A 25,752-nucleotide genomic window follows, 5' to 3' on the forward strand; every position below is an offset into this window, starting at 1 on the left:
CCATTAGAAATGTTAGTACTGGCAATCATCAAACAGATACTTATAGATATTTGCAGGATTTTTATTCTTTGCATAAGTTTTATTTGTTGTCCTCCCCATCCTTCTCGCAGTGGCAATTTTCTCTAAGGGCATAAGCATGCATCTCACTTTCTGGAACTCCAGGTCTATCTCCTGGAACATGTGACAGTGCAAATCATCTGAGAGGGAAGGCAATGGTAATGTAACCTTCCCAGGATGCAGGTGTGAGGTCAGGGACTCATCAGCATATGATTAAATATAGTATATGGGCAGCTTAAAGGCTAAGTTTATTTTTTTTTCTAAATTCTGTCTCCCCTTATTACCAATATACCATTAATGTACTTCTTTTGCAAAAATAAAAAAAGCTATTTATCTTACACAGCCCTTACCTAACTGTCCAGCTGGCTCCCATCCATACCTAACACGTGCTAGAGATGTGGTAAAGCAGAAGGTACTATGTTTCACGTCTGGTGGGACTGTGACTCCATCCAGACATTCTGGAAAAAGGTACATGATATCATCTCACATGTCACCACGTATACATTAAACTATACTCCAGCGCAATATTTATTGCATCACACAACATTGTATAAAAGTGCTCATTACAAATTCCTAGCTATGCACATGGTGAATGCGGCTAGACTGTGTGTTTTGATACACTGCCAATCTAATACCCCACCATCTGTTAGAGAATGGTTCGCCAAGCTTTCCAAAATTGAAGAGATGGAGGAACTGATACACATCTCCCAAGAATGGATACAAAAATTCACAGAAACATGGGCATGCTGGAGCCACTTTAAAACGACCAATCACTTCCAAATTTACAATTCCTATACAAAGGGGCAGATCCTCATACATTTGCATGGGCGCAGCATATGTGAGATACGCTACGCCGCTGTAACTTACTTTGCAAATGTTTGAATCCTGAATGAATTTGCCCCGTAAGTTACGGCGGCGTAGTGCATTTCTCGTGGCGTATTGGCGCGGAATTCAAATGCGGCAAGTAGGGGGCGTGTTTCATTTAAATGAAGCGCGTCCCCGCGCCGAAGGAACTGCGCATGCCCTGTCCGTCAAAACTCCCAGGGTGCATTGCTCCAAATGACGTCGCAAGGACGTCATTGTTTTTGTCGTGAAAAAAACGTCCAGCCCCATTCACGGACGACTTACGCAAACTACGTAAAATTTTCAAAATTATGCACGGGAACGACGGCCATACTTAACATTGAGTACGCCACCAGATAGCAGCTTTAACTATACGCCGGAAAAAGCTGAATGGAAACGACGTAAAAGAATGCGACGGCCGCTCGTACGTTCGTGGATCGTCAGAAAAAGCTAATTTGCATACTCGACGCGGATTACGACGTGAACGCCACCCAGCGGCCACCGGAAAATTGCATCTTAGATCTGATGGCGTACTAAGGATATCATCATTCAAACATTGTCATTCCATACCCCACAGACTCCTCTTTCCAGTGTCCCTCCTTCCCTTTTCTTTCCCCCTTCCCTGTTTCTCTCTGCCCTCCCCCCTCTTTTTTTTATTTTCTCATTCTCTCTTCTTTCTCCTTCTTTTCAGCCTCTATGTCTATTTCCTTTCTCACTTCTTTCCGTTTTAATTTTCGAAATAGGGCCCCTGATATTATTAACATACCAGACATAGCAGGGTTGCTGACCATGTACATATAGCAATGATTATGCCAAATGGAGATTATGCTCCTAGGATTCCCTCATTGTTGTGCATGCTGTTTATTTCTCTGGTACATGAGAATACCTGAAAGACATTTGCAGTCCACAAATGTTTTTCTTTTTGTATGATGTACATGCTGTTTAAACTGTACACATTTAAATGTTTTGGATTTCAATAAAAAATCTATGGACAAAAACAATCTCCATTACTTCCAGGACGGACCATTATGATGTTGTTTTATCACCCTTTTCTGTGATGCAACAACACAATGAATGATGGGACCTACATAAAGTGATGCAAGCAGAAATATATTTTTTTTTAACTCAGACAGAGACATAACATTTCAAACCTTTTGTGAATGAGGTAAGTGAGAGATAAGAACATAGGGATGGCTGGGCCAAAAATTAGATTACAAAAAGGATTCTATTTATTATGAAAAAGTAAACTTAAATGGTTGTAAAAAAAACAAAAAAAAAACATCATACTTACCTGCTCTGTGAAACAGTTTTGCACAGAGCAGTCCAGATTCTCTCCTTCTTGGGTCCCCTGCTGGTGCTCTGGGCCCCTCCTCATTGTGAGTGCCCCTATAGTAAGCAGCTTGCATTGGGGGTACTTGTGCATGCTTGCTCCTGAGGCTGCTCATCTCTGCCAATGGCTCCTACTGCTGCATCTCAGCCAATCAGGAGGGAGAGTACTGGGAGAGCCTTGTCTCTTGTGTACATCACTGGATCAGGATTGGGCTTATGTAAGCATTAGGGGGTGCTGAGGGGACAGACAGACACTGAAGGTTTTTTACCTTTTTGTCTTCATGTATAGACTACAGTAATGTAAAATACCTTTAGGGTTTACAACCACTTTAGCCTTTAATTACTATATTTGACTTAGATGATACACAATTTATAGGAAACAGGATAGAAGGGGGGAGGTTGTGGGACTTTAAATGAGATACGTTTTTAGCAGTATGCAATTAAATATATATATGGAATATAAAAAATGTTTACAAAATTTTTTTTACACTATCCAGGAATGGAGATGTGTTTCAGGAGTGGAAGAAAGTGCCTCCGCAGATCTACCACCAACGGTTAATTATGCATTGTCATTTTTTGACTAGCTGACCCAGGTTGATGTGGTCCGCCTTTAGTTTGGTAGTGCTTTGGTTTGGTAGGCATGTTTGGTTCCACTCTTGCATTTCTTTTGTTTTTCTAGTGCTTTTTTTTGCTAGACAAACTATAGATAGGGGCATGGTTAGGTGATCACCTGCCCCTTATCTATTGATTAGCACTCCTGTGCTCCTATTGAGGAGACTTTAAATATCGTAGTTATGACTGCAGTACATGGAGTGCCTTGACGGGGCCTGCAGCTTACACATGTATTTGCAAATAAATGCAACTAAACCAGCTAGACAGGTTAATTTGGTTTATTGCTTTTTTGGTTGGTAACTTTGGGCCAGATCCACGTACAGCGGGCTTAACTTAAATATTGGGATTTAAGTTACACCGCCGCAAAATTTCTACCTAAGTGCCCGATCCACAAAGCACTTACCTAGAAATTTTCAGCGGTGTAACTTAAATCCGTCCGGCGCAAGGCGAGCCCAATCTAATGGGGCGAGTCCCATTTAAATTAGGCGCGCTCCCATGCCGGACGTACTGCGCATGCTCCCGACGCGATTTTCCTGACGTGCTTTGCGCAAAGTTACATTGCGCCGAGTTTTGTGAATCGCGCGGGTAAAAAAAGTTGCGTCGGGAAAAAAAAGAGATGCGGCGGGAAAAAAAATATTTTAAAAAAAATTTGACAGCGTCGCGGGAAAGAAGGGTCTACTTTTACATGGTGTACTAACTTTACACTTTGTAAAAGCAGCCCTATCTTTGCGTTTGCAAACTAACAACTTACGGAGACTTCACAAAGGGAAACCGCTTCGTGGATCTCCGTAAGTGCTAATTTGCATACCCGACGCAGAATTTCGATGAGAAATGCCCCCAGCGGCGGCCGAGGTACTGCATCCTAAGATCCGACAGTGTAAAAGTATTACACCTGCTGGATCCTAGGAATATCTATGCGTAACTGATTCTGTGAATCAGCCGCATAGATAGAAACAGGGATACGACGGCGTATCAGTAGATACGCCTGCGTATCCCTTTTGAGGATCTGGCCCTTTGAGCCTGGCTATTATGGAAACCTTTTTTATATTCCATATATATATATATTTAATTGCATACTGCTAAAAACCCATCTCATTTAAAGTCAAAACCTCCCCCCCTTTTATCGATTTACAGGGATGGAGGCCTGTGGTAGTTCTATTATATGTCTCATGTAAAATCCCAACCTTATCCCCCCTTTTTTTACATCTATAGAAAACTGTGAAAATACACATGCGCAGCCTTTCCTTTCCACCATTTTCCTCAAGAGATCCTCTATAGCTGGATGATGCCATAAATAAAGGGCTTGCTAATTATGACAAAAGCTCCTTTTCTTTTGTTGGGGGCTTTGCTGAAGTAAATAATAGTAAGTGTTCATGGACAGAGTAAGGCCCCATACACACGACCAGTTTCCTCGGCAGAATTCAGCTTCCGACCGAGTTTCTGGCTGAATTCTGCCGAGAAACCCGGCCGTGTGTACACTTTCGGCCGAGGAAGCCGACGAGGAGCTCGGCGAGGAAATAGAGAACATGTTCTCTATTTCCTCGTTGTTCTATGGGAGCTCTCGCCCCGCCGAGCTCCTCGGCGGCTTCAGTGCTGAACTGGCCGAGGAACTCGATGTGTTTGGCACGTCAAGTTCCTCGGCCGTGTGTACGAGGCCTAACCGTCAGAATTAACACGAGAAGCCACAGGGATATAAACTGGTTATTGACTATAAAATAACCATTTGAGTATTATTAATGAACAAATGTTGTAATCTGGAGAGTGCTTATTTCTTAGGGTGTGCACTGTGATGAGTGGTGTGGAGTATTTGGAGACTGTTTAAACATTATTACCAAGGACATGGTCCTTGAAGACGAGGAATTGTTTAAGAGTGCACGCTTTCATGAAATGCGCAGATTTATTTGCACTTTTATTTGGTTATTGCAGAATATGATTGCTATAATATTAATTATTGATGTAAAATTTCAATTGCTGTCTGTATGAGACTTTATATACATATTTAGGGCCAGATCTACGAAAGCAGTTACGCTGGCGTATCTATTGATACGCTGTGTAACTGCTAGGTTGCTCCGGCGTATCTTTGTTTTGTATCCACAAAACAAGATACGCCTGAAGCTGGGCTAGATCTGACTGGCGTACGTCTTAGTACGCCGTCGGATCTAAGGTGCATATTTACGCTGGCCGCTAGGTGGCGCTTCCGTTGATTTCCGCGTCGAGTTGGAAATTAGCTAGATACGCGAATCCACAAACGTACGTCCGGCCGGCGCATTTTTTTACATCGTTTCCATAAGGCTTTTTTTCGGCGTAACGTTACCCCTGTTATATGAGGCGTAGCCAATGTTAAGTATGGACGTTGGGCCAGCGTCAAATTTTCCGGCGTGTACGTCGTTTATGTAAAACGTTCGCGAATGGGGCTTTGCGTAGAATGACGTTCACGTCAAAACCATTGGCTTGTTGCGGGTTAATTTGGAACATGCACACTGGGATACCCCCGTGGATGGCGCATGCGCCGTTTAGAAAAAACGTAATTTACGTTGGGTCAAGACGTAATAACATAAAACACGCCCCCATCTCATCCATTTGAATTGTGCGCCCTTACGTCGACACAGTTACACTACGCCGCCGTAACTTACGGCGCAAATTCTTTGTGGATACGGGAAATACGCTGTAAGTTACGGTGGCGTAGTGTATCTGAGATACACTACGCCGGACGTAAAGAAGCGTCGCGCTACGTGGATCTGGCCCTTAGTATTTAATAAGTTTGATAACACTGGGAGAGAGAGAGAGAGAGAGAGAGAGAGACTTGTAAAGCGCAACACATGCGAACTGAATCGCCTCTGGGCGCTGTAAATATTTCATGGGTAAGGAACCCCTTGACCTCAGAAGAGATGGGTTTTAATCTTTCTTCTGAAGGCCAAGTGGTCCGACTCCAGTCGGATGGTGGTTGGTAGTGCATTCCACAGGCGAGGTCCCTGGACTGCAAATCTTCGATCTCCTTTGGACTTGTATCTGGCCTTGGGTATCTGGAGGAGGTTTTGATTGGTGGATCGCAGAATACGATTGGGGTTATGGGCTTTTATTTTTTCGCATAGATATTGGGGGGCGTTGCCTTGAATACACTTATGTATTAGGCAGAGTGCCTTGAAAGTGATTCTGTCTTTTACCGGCAACCAATGAAGGGATCTCAGTGAAGGTGAGATTGATTCCCATGGTTTTTTCCCAGTCACTAGTCGAGCGGCCGTATTTTGAACGACTTGTAGACGAGTGATTTGGTATTTGGGGAGTCCTAGATAGAGGGCATTTGCGTAGTCGAGTCTGGAATTGATGATTGTTCCCACCACTACTGCAATGTCCTCTTTCGGGATAAAGGGCGTGAGTCTGCGTAGTAGGCGCAGCAGATGGTGGGATCCGCTGACTACTGACCCTATTTGTGCATCCATTGTCATGTAGGTATCGAAAATGACTCCGAGACTTTTGACTTTGGTGCTAGGGGTGATAGTTTTACCCAGAATGGGTGGGGGAGTCCATGTTGACGCGGGGTGATTTTTCCGGTTAGCGTGAAACAGGAGAAGTTCTGTTTTTGAACCATTGAGTTTAAGATAACTGTTTGTCATCCAGTTATCTATTAGAGTGAGGCATTTCTCTAGTCCAAGAGAATGATCCTTTTTGTTGCAGATGCGGAAATACAGTTGTGTGTCGTCTGCATAGGAGTGGTAAAGTAACTTCTGGTTACTGATGATTTCAAAGAGAGGGCGAAGATAGATATTAAACAATACGGGCGATAAGGGAGATCCCTGAGGGACTCCGCATGACACCGTACGTTTTTCAGAAGTGAAAGACCCCAGTTTCACTATTTGTGATGGGTTTTCCAAGAAGGAGGAGAACCAGGGTAAAACACATTCAGCGACTCCGGCTACTTCAGCTAGCCTAGCCAGTAGTAGTCCGTGGTCTACAGTGTCAAAAGCCGCGCTTAGGTCCAGCAGTATCAGGAGACAAGATTCTCCTTCGTCTGCGGCCTCTAGAGCGTCATCCCATATTTTAAGCAGCGCCGTTTCTGTTCCGTGACCAGGACGGAAGCCTGATTGAAACGGATCGAGTAATTTATGGGTGTCTAAATGCAGTTGCAGCTGTTGTACAACTACTTTCTCCATTACCTTGGAGAAGACATTTAGAGCTGTTATGGGCCTCCGGTTGTTTGGGTCTTTGGGGTCGAGGGTAGTTTTTTTTAGAATTGGTTTTATTGTACCTTGTTTTAGCAAGGTGGGCACCATGCCCTCCTTGAATGATTGGTTAATGAGCTGTGTGATAGCTGGTGCCAGTATATCGGCACTTTCTTTCAGCAGTTTAGTGGGGATGATATCATTGGGTGCTGTGCTATTACGCAGAGTCCCGATGATGTTTTTAGTGGCATCGATGGAAATGGGTTTTAGAGTGAATTTTGGTGGTTGCGACGGATTTATGTGGGTATTAGGTTTGTGATTTGGGGGGGAGTTGGTGACGGTTCCATTTTGCTGAATACTTTCACGGATTTTTTCAATTTTATTAATGAAATAACCTGATAATTCGTTGCAAAATTCTTGTGAATCAGAATTGGGGGCCTCTAAACAAGCTGGATTCATAGTCTGAGTGACCAGCTTGAAGAGTTCTCGGGGGCGGTTAAGGGCATTTGCGATGATGTTGGAGAAATTATTTTTTTGGGCCGTGAAGATTTCTTTGTGATATTTCTTTGTTATTATCTTGTAAATGGTGTGGTTTTTATCTGAAGAGCACCTTTTCCACGCAGCTTCTGCTCTTCTACGCTCTTGCTTTAGCAACGTCAGCTGGTCATTAAACCAGCTGGAGTTGTTTTTCTGGATGCAAGTTTTGCGTTTTGGTGCTACTAAGTCAGCTGACTGTAGTAGCGCCTTGTTGATAGCGTCAAGTGTTTCTGTGGCTGTTTGTTTTTGTTGGGTTGTTTTTATTTTGTTCCCTAGTGTTGTTTTGAAGACTTCCGAGTGGAGCTTCTTCTGAGATCTAGTCCAGTGAGTTGTCACCGGTTTTGTCGTTTTTTTTGGGCTGGCATTTTTGGTGATTGTGAATTTGATGGCATGGTGATCGGTCCATGGTTGCGGCTCATTTCCCAGGACGTCAATTTCCAAATCTTGTTTGAAAATGAGATCGAGCGTATGGCCTGAGGCATGAGTGGGGCCTTGTATTAGTTGCTGCAGACCTAATCCTTCCAGATGGTTGATGCAGGCGTCGGCTACGGGGTCCAGCGAGGAGTTGGCCCAGAGGTTGAAATCCCCAAGCACCAAAAGGTGTTTGATGTTTAGGGTATATGTGGAGATGAATTCAGTCAATGAAGTGAGAAGGTGCGTTTTTGGGCCTGGTGGTCTATAGCAAAGTAGCATATGGACCGTATCTTGGGGATTTGTTTGCAGCTGCAGAGTGAGGGTTTCCATGAATGGAAGCAAGTTTTGAAGGACTGGTTTGGTGATCGAGAGGTGAGTCTTGTGGATCACCGCCAGGCCCCCCCCCCCTCTTTGCCCCACTCTGTTTTGCATTTGAATGCGATAATTTGCTGGCACCAATTCTGCTAGAATGGTGTTGCAGTCGGCTGTCAGCCAGCTTTCTGTGATGAAGAGGCAGTCTAGATCGTGTTGAAGGATGAAATCATAGATTTCTTGTCGGTGTTTTACTGCTGATCTTGTGTTGACCAAAGCGCATATTATGCGCTTGGGCTGGGGTACCTGTGCGTAGTTTTTGACGGTTGATCGTCGATTGATTCTCAACAGTCGCTCATTCCTTAGAGCTTTTTTGGTGACAACTGGGAGTATAGAGGCAAATGGTTTTAGTTCCCGAATAGTTTCTGCAGAGTATTTTAGGTAACCCATGGTCGCAGAAAAAAACGCAGGGAAGTAATGTTGATTGGGGGGTCTTATATGGTGATGGGTGGAAGACTGTCCAAGTGAGCCGTCACTCGTTGAGTCTTTCTCTCTCCGATTGGTCCAGAGGGAGGCGAAAAACCCCAGGCGTGCTGTGCCAATCTGCAGCGATCGGGGGGAAAAATTCCTTCCTGATCCCTTAACGGCGATCGGTGCAACCCTGGATCAATTGCCTAGGGGGGTGGGGGGGGGAGTCCTGTTTTTTTTGTGCTGTGTCTGCACTGCGCTGGGCTATACACTTACAGCATTTATTCATTACCATCATTGTTAAGGAGCACAGCAGCTTAAGTCGGCCATAAACGCATCAACATTTGCCCGGTTTAGCAGGAACTGGCCAAATTTCAATCTGTCTATGAGCAGGCTGGTTTTACTGAAGTCGATCCATCAGTCAACTTCAGTACAACCAGCATGTTGTTTTTTCCCACCTGATCACTTCTGGTGGCAATAGCAGTGAACATTATATTCTGCCAGTGGAGAAGGCTGCCCATACTCTCCATCTGCAGAGCACAACTGCGGGAGGGAGTCAGTATTGATGGAGGAATCAAACAATTTTATTGCCTTCAATGCAGGAAAGAAAATTGCATAAAGTATGGCCTGTCTTAGCTTACCACTTTTATGTTAGATACGAAAGCACAGAGATAAATACATTTTGACAAAATCATTGTTGCTGAGCAGATGAGGACCTTCTAGAGGAAGTATAGTGCAATAAAATGAGATTTATAGGGTATAAATTAAACAAGGGACTTCTGATCTTACTGTTCTTCCTGTTTGAGGATTGTCTCCAGTCAGGGTACCAGCCCGAGTATAGTAGTTATATGAGAATGGGAGTTTATTTTATCTAAACAATAATGTATCACATTGTATTTGTAGTATATAAATATTGTATCTAAAAAAGGAAAGTGTACACAAATGTGCAATCATAATTTACATATAAGATATGTAGTCACTAATCAATTTAAAACTCCAACTGAAAAAAAAAGTTTTATTCTAGAGACTGTTAGGCAACATAGAATAGCTATAAAAATGTATGTGTGTGGTCAGAGCATCATGTTATAAAACATCCACATTTGTGGCACCATCCCAAAAATTGTATAGAGACATAGAACAGTTCTTTCCTTAGACAAACGATGAATGGGGCCAATTATGTCTACAAATGTTTGAGTCAAGATTAAGCTACTTTTATTCATTTGATTATTACATACAATTAGTGTAAAATTCATTAAAAATAAAGTTATGTTTGACATACAATGGCACACTGTAGCAAGATTTATTATAGGCCAAGGCTCGACTAAGTCTATGTATAAAATGTATTGTTAACAATGTGGTTCTTTGACCAATGAATAATGAAGTGTGTAATAGAACTGCTTAACAGTAGATGACAATGACAAAACTACAGATCATTACTCCAATAACTGTCCAAGACCATGGCACTTGTCAGTCTAAGATATCTGGACTGCATGTACAAATTCCTATATATATATTTTTTCAAATTAAGCTTTATTATCTTTCTTGTTGCAGCCAACATTTTGTCACCTCTCTTGTTTCAATCCATATTATTGACCAAAATTGCTCTTCATTTCCAAGCATTTGACCTTATTTTAAAAGATTTGTCTTATTTCTGCAACTTCATTATTGTTCCCAAGCTGCTAAAAAGAAAAATCAACTGAATTACATGGCTATGCCTCTGTAGAATATAAACCCACTCATTGTAAGGTTAGAAACAAGCTCCTATTAGTGTAAATCCCTTGAGAAGATAATGAGGAATGTTTATGTCACTCTGTATTAAAAAAACAATGATTTCCAATTGTATCTGTACAATCACAATTACATTGTAAGCAACATCTGCATTATTTAGACCTAACAATCTGTAAAAAAGTTAGCAGGGTAACTTTTTTGAAAAAATAAAGGACTCACAGGGAATACTCTGCTGTTTCCTGAATATTTCCCTGCTCTATTCTGTCATTTTTTCTTAGCTTTCCTGTTTTGATTTTTGTTCCATTCTACTGTAAAATCACAAAATGTGTGTAGTATTATAAATGTATTAAATATTTGTAATGAGCATAATTTTACTTTAACCACTTAAATACCGTAATATTTTTCCCCTTAATGACTAGGCCATTATATTGTGATACAGCACTGCGTCATTTTAGCTGACGCTGTGCCCAAACAAAATTTATGTTCTTTTTTCCCCACAATAGAGCTTTATTTTGGCGGTATTTGATCACCTCTGTGGTTTTTATTTTTTTCACTATAAACAAAAAAATTCAGACAATTAAAAAAAAACAACAATAGTTTCTACTTTTTGCTATAATAAATATTCCCCAAAAAATAAAAACATCTTCATCAGTTTAGGCCAATATGTATTCTTCTTCATATTTTTGGTAAAAAAAAAAAAGCGTATATTGATTGGTTTGCACAAAATTTATAGCGTCTACAAAATAGGTTATAGATTTATGGCATTTTTATTTTTATTTTTTTTAATAGTTATTAGCGGGACTGTAACATTGAGGCAGACAGATCTGACGCTTTTGACACTTTTTTGGAGCCAGTGACATTTATAAAGTGAATAGTGCTATAAAAATGCACTGATTACTGTATAAATGACACTGGCATGGAAGGGGTTAACACTAGTGGTCATAAAGGGGTTTAAAGTGTTCCCTGGGGGGTGTTTCTAACTATGGGGGAGGGGACTGACTGGGAGTACAGAGAGATTGCTGTTCCTGATCACTAGGTCCGAACGAGATCTGTTTGTTTACATTGGCAGATCCCCATTCCGGCTCTCTGTGGAGTAATCGCGGGTGGCCAGCAGACATAATGGCCGCCGGCCACACGCATCAGATCCCCCGCTGTGCAATGGAAGCTCTGAATTTAAAAAATATAATAATAAAAAATTTATAAAATAAAAAAATAATAAGGTAGAATTAAAAAAAAAAGGTGATTAATTTATTATCAGTGTCAGTTATTGTCAGTGTCTGTGTCTGTGTGTTTTAGGTGGGATAAAAAAAAAAGCAAAATGCACACAATTGCTGCTGGGGTCTATTGCAGGGATGTGCAGTCAGGGGGGAAAGATGAGGCAGAGCCATGAACATAAAAAAAACAATCGAGCTTCAAGGGTCGTAGCTGAAGTTCTACCCCACCACTGGTCAAAATCTGGGGCTTCTACGACCTATGGTTTCCAGAGATACGGGGGCTCCTTGCGCAGCCTGACAGAAGCTACATACAGAGCGGCCAGTTTAAATACAAGCTGGCACACTCTGTGCCTCTCCTCACTTCTTGTCACAGGCACTAAGCTCAATGCACAGCTTGGAGTCTTTGACTAATGGTAAAGTCCAATAAAAGTGCTGCTGTCATGTACCTGGTACAGAGCAGAGCCTGACGTGCAGGGAGCGGCTACTCTTGCTCCTCTGACTCCAGAACCCCTGGTAGAGCAGACAGGGAGCGCTGGAGTTCAGAGTCGCACAAGCGCCTGGCAAGGATGCTGTGCAGGAACTGCGGTGGTCTCCTGTAGACCCCAGGAAGATGTCGGTGATGCTGGGACAGCAGGACAGTAGACAGCTGGAGCTTGGTGCAGGTAACCAGAATCAGCAAGATGACAGGTAGCAGGAGCTTGGTGCAGGCAGCCGGAATCAGTCAGCAGGAGGGAGGTGTACTGTAGTGCTGGTACAGGCAGGGTCAGGCAGGCCGGGTCGGACACAGGTGGGCGGTTCAGGTACAAGGAGGAAGCAGTAGCATAGTCGTGGTTCAAGCCGGATCAGCAACGGGCGGGCAGCAAACAGTTTGGAGGAGAAGGCAGGAGCAGAGTCAGACAAGCCAGAGGTCAGGGCAGGCGGAGGTCAGAAGGATCAGAGACAAGCCGGGTTCACGGGAACAGAAGTCAATCGGGTAACAGGTATCAGATGGGTAACAGGAACGCTGAAGACCGAGCAGCAAGAGGCTATAGGATGAGCCCCACTAAATAGCCTGAACTAGCGCCAAAATGGCGTCAGCACGTGCCTGCGCACCGTTGCCGCGATTGCGCGTGCCTGCGCCAATGTGCCGCGAACGCGCGCTCCCGTGCGCGCTGGTGCACCATTACCGCTATTGCACGCACCCGTGCGTGCCACTGCGCCACTGCGCCACTGTACCACGTCTATGACATTGCCCCCCTCCAACGGGCAGCCTCCGGATGCCCAACCGGGCCACCTTGAGTGGGTGGTCCTTGAAGGACCGAATCAGTCTCTTAGCGTGGATGTTGCGTTCAGGTTCCCACGAGTTTTCTTCAGGGCCGTAGGCCTTCCATTTCACCAGGAACTGAACCTGATTGTGCCTCCTTCTGCAATCTACGATAGACTCGACCTCAAATTCCTCCTCGCTGTTTACCAAGACCGGTTCGGGCAGGTCAGTGCTTCGCCCTGGAAAGGGGTTAGCGACATCAGGCTTAAGGAGGGTGACATGAAAGACCGGATGAATGCGGAATGAGTCTGGCAGTTCAAGTTCATAGGCCACACTATTAATCCCCCTCTTGATTGGAAAGGGCCCCATAAACTTAGGCCCCAATTTCTTAGACGGGCAGGCAAGTCTCAAGTTGACCGTAGACAACCACACCAGGTCTCCCTCCGGGTTCCAGATTGAGTTCTCCTCTCGGCTTTTTATCAAATACCTCTTTATTATGCTCCTGTGTCCGCACTCCACCTTCTAAACTCAGATACATAGTCCTCTGCAGGTCTGCGACCTTGCTGGAGGGCATGCAAGGTGGCTTCTGCGGTGGCGGCCAGGTGGGGGTCCTCGTACAGCAAGGACATGGCCTGAAAGAAGGTGTCCAGACGATCGAGGGATAAGTCCTTTTGCTCCATGAGACGATGGGCCCATGCCTGCGGTTCACCAGATAAAAGGGAAATAACAAAGCCAACTTTGGTGGCCTCTAATGAAAAAGTCTGTGGCTGGAGTGCGAAATAGAGCTCACAAGCATTCCGGAATGCTCTATACTTGCTTCCTTCCCCTGAGAATCTCTCAGGCATGGGAACTTTGGGCTCTGGAGGCAGCATGATAACTGAAAGCGAAGCGGATGTGCCAGAAGAATAAGAAGAAGTGGATGGAGCAGACAAGGCCTGGACTCTGTTCTCAAGTCGGGTATAGCCTTCCTGCAGGGCCCTGACTGCTTGGGTTAGGCCGTCCAGATGGTGACAAAGTTCCGTCATAGGATCCACTCCATGCGCAGGCTCAGACATGCTGGAGTTCAGGGTAACAGGTATCAGATGGGTAACAGGAACGCAGGAACGCTGAAGACCGAGCAGCAAGAGGCTACAGGATGAGCCCCACTAAATAGCCTGAACTGGTTCCAAAACGGCGTCAGCACATGCCCGCGCGCCATTGCCGCGATTGCGCGTGCCCGCGCACGCCGATGTGCCACGAACGCAAGCTCCCGTGCGCGCTGGTGAGCCATTACTGCTATTGCACGCACCCGTGCGCGCCACTGCACCGTTAGCGCCACCTAGTGGCCTACCATGTCTATGACAGCTGCAGTGGAGGCACGCCTCTCACTGCAGTGTCATAAAAGTGGGCATGTGTCTAAAAGACAAATGCTCCCTTCCAGCCCAGCCCTCTTAACTATATAATTTGCCCACATTCCCATATTTTCCTCACACAGTTAAGAGGGAGAATCTGCTGCTGTTGAAAAGGTACTGTTTTAATCAAGCTAAATCATATATTTATGTGCTATATATTAGAACATAATCATTTATTATTTATCTATTTACTGTGAAATTACTGGTGGTAAATTATAACTTCAAACTTCAGTAATTTGTCCGTTAAGCCATCTGCTTGAGGACAGTTTGAAAATATAGTAAATTACCTTAAAAACAATATATAATAATTATTTGTATATTACTTACCGTACTTATGGTAATTAACATCTTGCCACTGAGGCCAATTCTGACACTTCTCTTCTACATGGAAAAATCATATTTTTTGCTAGAAAATTACTCAGAACCCCCATATATATATATATATATATATATATATATATATATATATATATATATTTTTAGGTGACACCTTAGGCCTCGTACACACGACCGGACATGTCCGCTGAAACTGGTCCGCCGACCAGTGTCAGCGGACAAATCCGATCGTGTGTACAGGCTAGCGGACAGATTTCCAGCGGACAAATGTTTCTTAGCATGCTAAGAAACATGTCCGCTGGGAAGCTGTCCGGCGGACATGTCCGCTGGTTAGTACGTCTAACCAGCGAACAGAAATCCCGCGCATGCGTCAAATTGATTCGACGCATGCGTGGAAGCATTGAACTCGCGCGATAGAGAACGTCGGTGTCGTCTACGTCACCTTGTTCTCTGTCCGCGCGGATTTCGGTTTGATGGTGTGTACAGCCATCAGACCGAAATCTCCCAGCGGACATGTCCGATGAAAACGGTCCGGCAGACCGTTTTCATCGGACTGACTGCTCGTCTGTACGGGGCCTATGAGGGGTCAATGCAACTTTTTATGTCACACGGTAGTTGTGCAGCAATTTTTTAAACACTTTTTTTTTGTAAAGAAAATTTTTCAAGAGTAAAAAAAAAGTAAAGATAGCCCTATTTTTATGTAAAATGTGAAAGATTTTACACAAAGTAAATAGCATGTCACTCTTTAAAATTGCACACACTTGTGGAATGGCGCAAAACTTCAGTACTTAAAAATCTCCATTACAGAGGAGCTCTAGTGCTAGAATTATTGCTCTTGCACTAACGATTGCAGCGTATGTAACCTGTGTGTATCTGGCTCTGATACTAGCCAGTGCCTCACCAGCCAATGACCTCACCGCACGTCCCTGGTCTACAGGTAGAAACAACAAATAACATACACAAATGTGATATTTCTACATATGTCAGGAGCATTAGAATTAATGTTGGGTTGTTTTTTGGTGGTAGGTAATGATAATAGCAAGAAGTATACAGCTACAGTTTTTTTTACTATTTTGGGCAATTTTGCCTTTGATAATAAAGAAAAATCATGAGGTATTCATTACCATTTACCAAGAATTCCAAACCAAACCTAAAAAAACAAGCATTAATTCATATGGTTACACAATGTATTTGCGATAATGTGTATAGTTTTACTAACACATCATAGTTTCAAACCTGTGTTCAGGTACTAAAATCTGTTTTGCCTTCCATCGTGTTAGGAAAAAAAAAATGCTAAATGAAAAGTCTGAAAGATAAAGCCCAAAATACTGTAAATGCTGTTTATACAATCAGCATATAAAGTAGATGGCTCTCTCTATATATGTCAACCTCCTACTTAACCACTTCAATACCGGGCTTTAAAACCCACCTCCTTCCCGGGCCTATTCTGGCACTTCTTTCCTACATGTACAAATCCTCATTCTTTTGCTAGAAAATTACTCAGAACCCCCAAACATTATATATGTTTTTTTAGCAGACACCCTAGGGAATAAAATGGCGGTCATTGCAACTTTTTATCTTGCACCGTATTTGCGCAATAATTTTTTAAACGGCTTTTTTTTTTAAAAAAAATGGTTTCATAAATTAAAAAATAACAAAACAGTAACGTTAACCCAATTTTTTGGTAAAATATGAAAGATGATGTTACGCCGAGTAACTAGATACCTAACATGTCACGCTTTAAAATTGCGTACACTCATGGAATGGCGCCAAACTTCGTTACTTTAAAATCTCCATAGGCGACACTTTAAAATTTTTACAGGTTGCCAGTTTAGATTTACAGAGGAGGTCTAGTGCTAGAATTGTTGCACACACTCTAACGCACGCGGCGACACCTCACATGTGTGGTTTGAACGACGTTTACATATGTGGGCGGGACTTACGTGTGCGTACGCTTCTGAGCGCGAGCTACCGGGGACAGGGGCATTTTAATTTTTTTATTATTATTTTTTCTTTTTTATTTTACTTATTTCTTTATTTTTTACACTTTTTTTTACACTTTTTTTTTTTTCAATCGCTTTTATTCCTATTACAAGGAATGTAAACATCCCTTGTAATAGGAATGTGTGTGACAGGTCCTCTTTAAGGAGAGATGCGGGGTCAATAAGACCCCACATCTCTCCTGCAGGCTGGAAAGAATGAGACCGTGAAAAAAAATTCACAGATCTCATTCAAACTAGCCGCAATTGCGGTTTGTTTACTTACGGGGACCCGGGCGTGACGTCATCACATCGCGCCCGGGCCTCCGACGGTCATAGAGATGACTGGTGACCAGATCGTCACCAGTCTTCTCTATGGCAAACATCCGGCGGACGGCGATCATCTCTCCGGGCCCCCGGTGGGACAGGAGAGCCCGGAGAAGCACCGGATGGCGGCGGGAGGGGGGGGATGTCCCCTCCCGCCGCCTGTAAGAACGATCTAGCGGCGGAACCGCCGCTATGATCGTTCTTACGGTGCGCAGGATCGCCGCCGCTAAAAAATGATATCTCAATGATGCCTCCGGGTGCAGGCATTATTGAGATATCCCCCCCGCAAAGCCCATCACGTCATATGACGTCCACCCAGGATAACAGGTCCCCGTTTTGGACGTCATATGACGGCGTGCGGGTGTCAAGTGGTTAAAGAACTCCATATACTTATTTTATCTACAGGGTTCTGACAAGGGTTTGTTGTCATGGGCACTTTGACAGTCAGTATATCTCATGGAATACTAGGATCAAAATGGATAGAGTACAAATATGTGTACTAACTCTAAATGGCATAATAGAACCTAACATGCCAGTTTGATAAATACAAACTTTACAAGGCCAATAAGTCAATTACTTCAGTATCATTGTATGAGAGGGGTTAAATAATTACAAGTCTCTATGCTTGGATGATTGATATGGTGAATCATTCAAATTTGTGTAATAACACCATTAAAATGACATATACCCAGAGGAACCCAATATAAATTTTAGCCATGTCTTGAGAAATATATATATATATTCATTATAACCTACAAATTAATTTAGGCACTGACAATCTGTAATGTTACTGGTTGGTGTGGGGAAATCAGATTACCTAATTATGTTTACATCCTAATGAAAACAATAATTCACTTTGTGCATAAATGAATACATGCCAGTGATTAAATGTTCATGGTTATCTATTTTTTTTTCATTGCAACATTAGTCACTTCCATTTTCTTTGTACATAGTGTTAGAACTCACTAAAATTGGTTAAGGCTGTAAGAATATACATTAACATAAATGGTTCATCAAATTACATCATAATGTTGTGATTTTACCAGAAATTAGCTTAACTTAGCTGTCTTTCAATAATATAAAATCGTTAAAGAGAACATAATTTTTATTCCATTAGAACCCATTTTCCAATCACACGACTTGTCATTTTTATTTCATGTTTTTCTGAAACATGGCAAGTTGCTTAGTTGAGATGATGCATCAGCAATCAAAAATAAAAATAAAAAAAGTGAATAATAAGCCTTACTATATAAAAAAAAATCTTCCAGCACAATATTGGAAAATGAAAGATAATCTTTTTGGCAACTATAGGCAGCACAGATTGCTCTTGTTTAAAAAAGTAATTACATGTCATAATTTCCATGACAAATATAAAAAAATAGGGATTTATTCCTCGTTTCATGATTCTCTTCTGCACTTACCAAAGAGAAGTCAAATATAATATGACTTTAAAGAGATTTACAACTTGATGCCCCATGCACATTGGGCATAAAAAAAAAACGCTGCTTTGAAGGGTATGCTATTTTTTTAGCCTTTAAATGTCTGTCTGTGTTAGGCATGTGCAAAAGGGAAAATTTCGTTTCGTTTCGTTTCGTTTTAATTTGTTATTTAATTAATTTCGTTAAGTTAGGTTCGTTACATGTGTTAAATTCGTTTTCGGAACTTTCGTTTCGTTTTTCGACCGAATTTCGAAAAATCCGTTCGAATTCGAAAGTATTTCGACCGGATTCGACAACAAATAGTCTCTTTTCGAATATAATTTCGAAATTCGATCGGAATTCGAAAAAAAAAAAAAATTTGAATTCCAAATCGAAAACCCGCGGACGAAATTCGATCAGAATTCACAAAAAAAAAAAAAAAAAAATTTTTTTCGAATTCCAAATCGAAAACCCGCGGACGAAATTCGATCGGAATTACAAAAAAAAAAAAAAAAAATTTCGAATTCCAAATCGAAAACCCGTGGACGAAATTCGATCGGAATTCGAAAAAAAAAAAAAAAAATTCGAATTCAGATCGAATTTTGTCCGCGGGTTTTCGTTTCGGAATCGAAAACGTTCGTTCGGATTTGGTAAATTCATTAATATTGCAATTCGGGAATTCGGATGCATCCGAATGTCCGAATAATGAAAAATTCGTCCGAATTTCGATTCGGAACGAAACGAAATGCACATGCCTAGTCTGTGTTAGCCTATGTGGCCATGAACACAAATGCATTTACAAATGCATTAGAAGAGGAGCACTTAGAGGCTGAAAAAAAAAAAAACTGTCACATGCACATTCAGGAGAGGAGCGTTTGAGCAGAAAAAATACTTGATACACCTAAATGCCTGTATACGTGCATACAAGGCGTATTTAGCTCTTGAGAGTTAATTCATTTTGAAGGCCAGAAAAAAAAAAATTCTGGCCAATGAAATTAATAAACACCAAAATTAATATTCTGGCCAATGAAATTAATAAACACCAAAATGTTGATGATGCTCCTAAATTTTTAAACGCATTATTTTTCATGCCCATTTTTTCCCTTGCCAGAAGAAAAGGCCTCAGAAGAACAAACATGAAAGCACCATCAGTGAAAACAAATGTTTAGAACGGAAGACCGATTATTTGGAGCCTCACCAGTCAGCTGATTGTGACCCGTAGCTGAGAATCAGCTGTTTTTGATTTACCTTTAGACCAAAGCTTATGGCCTTGGTAACTTAGTAAATCAATATACAATTGTAAAAACTGAACTGCATGGATTTATGGTAAGTTTTCACCACTGGATATTATTCCACAGGTAGTTCTACATGGTTTAATTAACAGAATCCTACCTAATAAATGAAAAGCAAAGCATTTACATGGTTTTAACCGTCATTTAAATGGACACATTTAGATGGCACTTTTAGTTTGCACAATTTCGGTTTACTATGTACTCTGTTACTATCATACAATATAAAATTGTTAAATCATTAATTGAGACATACATACCAGTGCTGATGTAAACTAATGGTAGTCCAAAAGTAAGAGAGAGGGGACTGGAAAAAAAATATGTGTTTTGTTGGGTCATCTCTATTTCTATTGCACATTTTATTAACTAGTTAGATTCATGATTCTTTGAGAAAAGTAGTTCAATCTGCAAAATACATTTAATGATAGGGTTACATAATATATATATATACTTTTTTATCATTTAGGTATTTTATTGAATTTTATCAGCAGTACAAAAAAAACAGGAACACAACATAAGACAGATATGTGAAAATAATAAGGCAAAACACACCAAATTCAGTTGGTTGGATCATAGTACTTTATAATGCAGATGAAGTACGACATATCAGTATCATATAATTATGACCTTTTGATTTTAGCAGTCTATATATCCCAGAATTTATCAAATTTCTCACATTTCAGAGAATTGATTGCTAGTACACGTTCTCATGCTAACTTTACACCCCCCCCCCCCCCCTAGGTACGAAATTTAATGGAATATTTCACTTTTATTGTTTCACTTTTAGCATTGTAAAATTCACTTCTCCCGAAAAAAACAGCAGTTTTTAAAACTTTTTTTGCATTGATACATGTCCCCTGGGACAGGACCCAGGTCCCCAAACACTTTTTAGGACAATAACTTGCATATTAGCCTTTAAAATTAGCACTTTAGATTTCAAACGTTCAAGTCCCATAGACTTTAATAAGGTTCTAAAGTTCACACAAAACATTTGGTGTGTTCGCAAGTTATGGTGCGAACCGAACAGGGGGGTGTTCAGCTCATCCCTACTATCCACTATGAGATCCTCAGCATTTGGAATGGGAATGAAGAGTGGGAATGAAGAGTGTGGAGAATAAATCTTGGGTGTATTGAAGTAATTGAGTGGCCCCCTGATTTTTAGATTGTTCCTCCTGGACCTGTCCTCCAGGTCAGTCACCTTGTTCCTCAGCCTGGTTATTTCCTCATCATGAGATGTATGAGCTTCCACCAGTGTGTTAAATGTTCCAGGTGGTCCACCCTGCCGCCTAAGGCCTGGACTTCTCTATGGCAGCTATTAATACCTATAATCCAATAGTGCAGCGCTCAAAATAAGATGGAAAATTAATCCAAATAAACAATATATGTGATAAAAGTCCACAAAGTGTATATTCAAATAAACAGTGTATAAATAAAGTCCATAACATATATGTTCATCAATGAAATTGAAGATATAGGACCTCCACCAAAGTTTCAGTGTGCAGACTGAAACTTCGGTGGAGGTCCTATATCTTCAATTTCATTGCTGAACATATATTTTATGGACTTTATTTTTACACTGTTTATTTGAATATACACTTTGTGGACTTATATCACATATATTGTTTATTTGTGTTAATTTTCCATCTTATTTTGAGAGCTGCACTATTGGATTATATTGTTTTTGTTTGCTTATCTATAAACTGTGCTAGCTGCTTTGTACTCTTTTACTTTTTAGTTAGCGCAGATATTTGTTCACCCGTTTTTTTCAGCTATTAATCCCTGCTGTCAGATCTGAGTGTAGAGGGGCTTTTAGGGATAATAGCATATCTTTTAGGACCTTGTCTGACACAAGTCTGTCAGATGTGGGGTAGGCCACAATAGGGTCATTTGCTGGGTGCTGCGTGGTGCTGCCTGTGTTAGTAGGCCCGCTTACCTCCATTGCTGGGTCGTTCAGCGGCCTGTCTGGTGAGGCAATCCTCTTCTTTTGCTTGGCTGGGCTTCTGGTAGATGGGCTAGAGGTCCCAGAGGAGAATCCGCTGGTTGTTGTGACCCAATTAGGCTGCAATAAGGCTCCCTTTCTTCCGTTAATGGAGACCGTGGCTCTGTATTTCGGCCGTTCTTTGAGAGTGTTGTCGCCATTTTGTTGCAGCCCACGCGCTTTCCGAAGAAGCTCAATAACTTCTGCAGTGTCTGCGGGTGTTTTCTGTGTCTCGGCATTCCCGGGTGATGCGGAAATGCTCAGCAGTCTGATGGAGGCTGGTGTGGCCGTGGATGGTGCCGGTGGACACGGATGATGTCGGATTCTCTCCGGTCGCCGAGCGGAGCTTTCAGCTCACAATCTCACTTTCAGCTCCCACCTTGAAGCTCAATGGGCATGCCCCCCCCCCAGGGTTACATAATATTTACAAATAACACACTAGACAATATGTACAACACAGTGTACAGTATGAGTACAGTAGGTTACATGATAATTACAAATTACACACAAAACCATATTAACAATACAGGTATGGGGTTGGTTTACCTCTCAGCTTCAGGTGTAGTTATAGTGAGTGCTTTTAAATGCCAGGATAAAAAGAGAATGCACAGCTTATTAACAATTCATCATATCCCCTTCACCTTTCTGTACAGTGGCCAATATAATGCATACTAATTGGTCAATCTACCTAGCAAATGTATCTTGGGTGCAGCCTGATTGTAGGATTCAAATAAGGCTGCTGTTTACAACCAGTGTGAGATGTGTTAAAGCAGAGGTCCGCCCACCACTGCAAAAATTAAAAGCCAGCAGCTGCTGAATTTTTATAATTGGACTCTTACCTGTCCTGAAGTCCAGCAATGTCAGCACCGCAGCTGATGTTTCCATCAGCTGACGGATGCATGCCGCCTCCATTGCGAGTAAGGGTACCCGACAGTGAAGCCTTACGGCCTACTTTACATGCAAGAGGCTCCACTCTACTACTGACCCGGCGGCTGGGGAATGAGGAGGGAGCCCCAGTGATGACTTAAATACCCTTGGCTGAGGTTCCCGGAAGTGGGAACAGAATACCTGTGAAAGTGGGGGCATGTAATGGCACAGTGGGGGCATGTAATGGCATGTAATGGCACAGTGGGGGGCATGTAATGTAATGGCACAGTGGGGGCATGTAATGGCACAGTGAGGCATGTAATGGCATAGTGAGGCTTGAAAAAAGCCTATTTCTGTCAGCGGTTGTTTCTGTCAGCGGTTGTTCTGGCTAACCCTCAGCTTCCAGAAAGACTAGTAGGAAGGGGGTAGTCTTATACGGCTAGTATATCCCAAAACCCAAATTTTTCCTGGAAAATTAGGGGGTCATCTTATACGCCGAGTCGTCTTATACGCCGGAAAATACGGTAATTTCTGAACAGGTTAAACATTTCACCATGGAGGACTTTCAAGCTCTTAGGGACTTGATGCTCCTACTTGATGAAAATGACCAGCTGGATGGTGATGGTAATCAATTACCCCCTATGGCCTCTTCCCTGCCTTTACCATCTCGTTTAGGCAAATTTAAACTGAAATCCCAAAGTTTCCCTGACCTGATGACTAACCCTCACATATGGGCCTTTCTGATGGGCACAGTTAATGACATTAAACGGATGACCATAATCATAAATGTACAGGACTATCCTGATCTTAAGACCAAGGCAGTTGATAAAGGAGGCAATGTTGTTATCATGACTAAAGCTAACTATGAAAAGATGGTCATGAATATTTCACAAAATAAAGAATGGTATTCACATATACGGGTGTCTCACACTGCCAAATTCAAGGATGAATATTTGTCCATCATTGGCTCTGCCCATCAGAGGGGCCTGATTGACCAAGATTTGTAAAATTATCTGAATATACGTAACCCCAGGGAGGCCACCTTTTTATGCCTTACCGAAAGTAAATTAACATTCAACCATGCCCCCGGGCAGACCTATTATGTTCGATAAAACGCTAGTCGACTTGTCGAATCTATCCTTATGCCTCCTGCATTGGGATAACCTTCCTATACTAGTGATACACTTGCTCTTCTCAAACACATGTAAGGTACTGTATGGTTGTTCCTCCTGGTGCCCTGCTCGTGACACTGGATGTTGGGGCATTGTACTCTAGCATCCCTTACCAGCAGGGCCTGTACCTTCTTACAGGAACAGGAGCATCACCGCTGGGACTATTGTAAATTTATTTTAGAATTGCTTCAATTTATTCTTACCTGCAACTGTTTCAGATTTAGGGATTCCCACTTCCTCCAGGTACAGGGGGTGGCTATGGGCACGTGTTGTGCACCTGCCTATGCCAACCTGTACCTGGGTGGGGAACAATTCCCTTTTTAACATTTACTACCTACTGGGTTGTGCCTAAAAAGTCCAAGCCTTCTATTCCAATTTTTTTGTTCTAAAAATAAAAACCTGTTGTAGCTCAACCAACCTGAAAGTAACACATGTCTATGACTTCAGTTTTTTTTTTTATTGATACCAACAAGTAGGATGGAAAGGTCATGATAAAAACATCATACATACATATATAGCATGAGAGCTATAAAAACATGTGGTCTATCTCAGGAAAAGTGGTATTAGCCAACAAATTGCAATAATCAAAGAGGAATACTATAACAAATGTGTAAAGTATCCCCAGGCTTATGTAGTCTAGTCTATTGAAGATATAAATGACCTTATGAAGCAGTGATATGCAATTAGCAGACCTCCAGCTGTTGCGCTGGGGGGCAGTGGCGGCTGGTGCTAAAAAAAATTGGGGGGGCACAAACAAACTGAAAAATTCTGAAAAAAAAAAACATCAATTGCAGCCTCCCTGTGGCCCATCATATGCAGCCACTGTGCCCATCATACAGCCTCTGTGCCCATCATATTCAGCCCCTGTGCCCATCATACAGCCTCTGTGCCAATCATATACAGCCTCTGTGACAATCATATGCAGCCTGTGCCCATATGTGCTGGGGGCACTTGGAGTGGGCAGATATGTGCTGGGGGGTGATTTGTGAGAGAAGAGGGCCAGTGCAAGGGGAAGGGGTGGGGGTAGAATATGTGCTGGGGGGGTGCTTTGGGAAGGAAGAGAGATTTCAAATCCAATCCACACTTCTAGCAATGCCTTCCCCCTGCCAAAAACCCCCAGCACATATTCTCCTAATCCCTCGATCACTCCCCATATTTTTTCTACCTTGTGTTCCTTTCCAGCCAATCTCTCCCCCTCCCTCCTCTATCTACAGAGCATAAACAACTTTCTACAGACCTGATATCAGCACGTCCCTGCTCGCTCTCCTCCTCGTGTGTGTACAGAACAGAGAAGTAGGAGTATTGATACACTGACACTCTGCTCTGCTCTGCTGAACCAGGCTGCTGTCAGGGAGACCCGAGACATGGTGAATTGATCACTTGAATCATGAATTGATGACAAAATCTTCCATAACCTCCCTCACACTGTACCTAATAGACCCCTATGAAAACTTGTTCCAGCTCCCCATATCCGATGAAATGCAACAACTTAAGTTGTAAAAAAGGACTAGTCCATTCAAAGCAATGATCATTATACTTATCAGTTCCTTTAAATCCATGGATTTAGTGTCCCAGAGTGTATTCCTCCCATTTCATTGGAAAAACCAACCACACTACATATGATAGAAATGCGATGAGGTCAAGTAAATGTTGTCCAGAGATGGGCAATGTTAGCCTGACTGGTTTTGCATATCCCTGCAGGCTGTGTCAGAGGCTCGTTATCTATTGCGGTCCCTTCACCCTGAGGAATATTCAAGCTTTAATTGGACAACAACATGTGTGTCTGTGTGTGCATCACATCTGCTTCGTATTGTGTTGCCACGCCCCTTTGCATCTTATAGGCATCATGACGTCACTGCAGCTCATACTCAGCAGTCTCTCCTATTCTCACGAAAGGGAGAGAAGAGGGGTGGGCCGTGGATGATGTGGAAAGTTGTGATGTCCGAGGCACAATAAAGACACAGCATTGATTGCAGCACTAGTGCACTTAGTCCATTAACACACAGAAGAATTGATTAAATAAACAACACAAAAATAAAGTCCACATCACTCCATAGAAAAAGGGAAAGGATAGCAAC

The sequence above is a fragment of the Rana temporaria genome, chromosome 9, assembly GCF_905171775.1.
Source record: "Rana temporaria chromosome 9, aRanTem1.1, whole genome shotgun sequence".
Classification (NCBI taxonomy): Eukaryota; Metazoa; Chordata; class Amphibia; order Anura; family Ranidae; genus Rana; species Rana temporaria.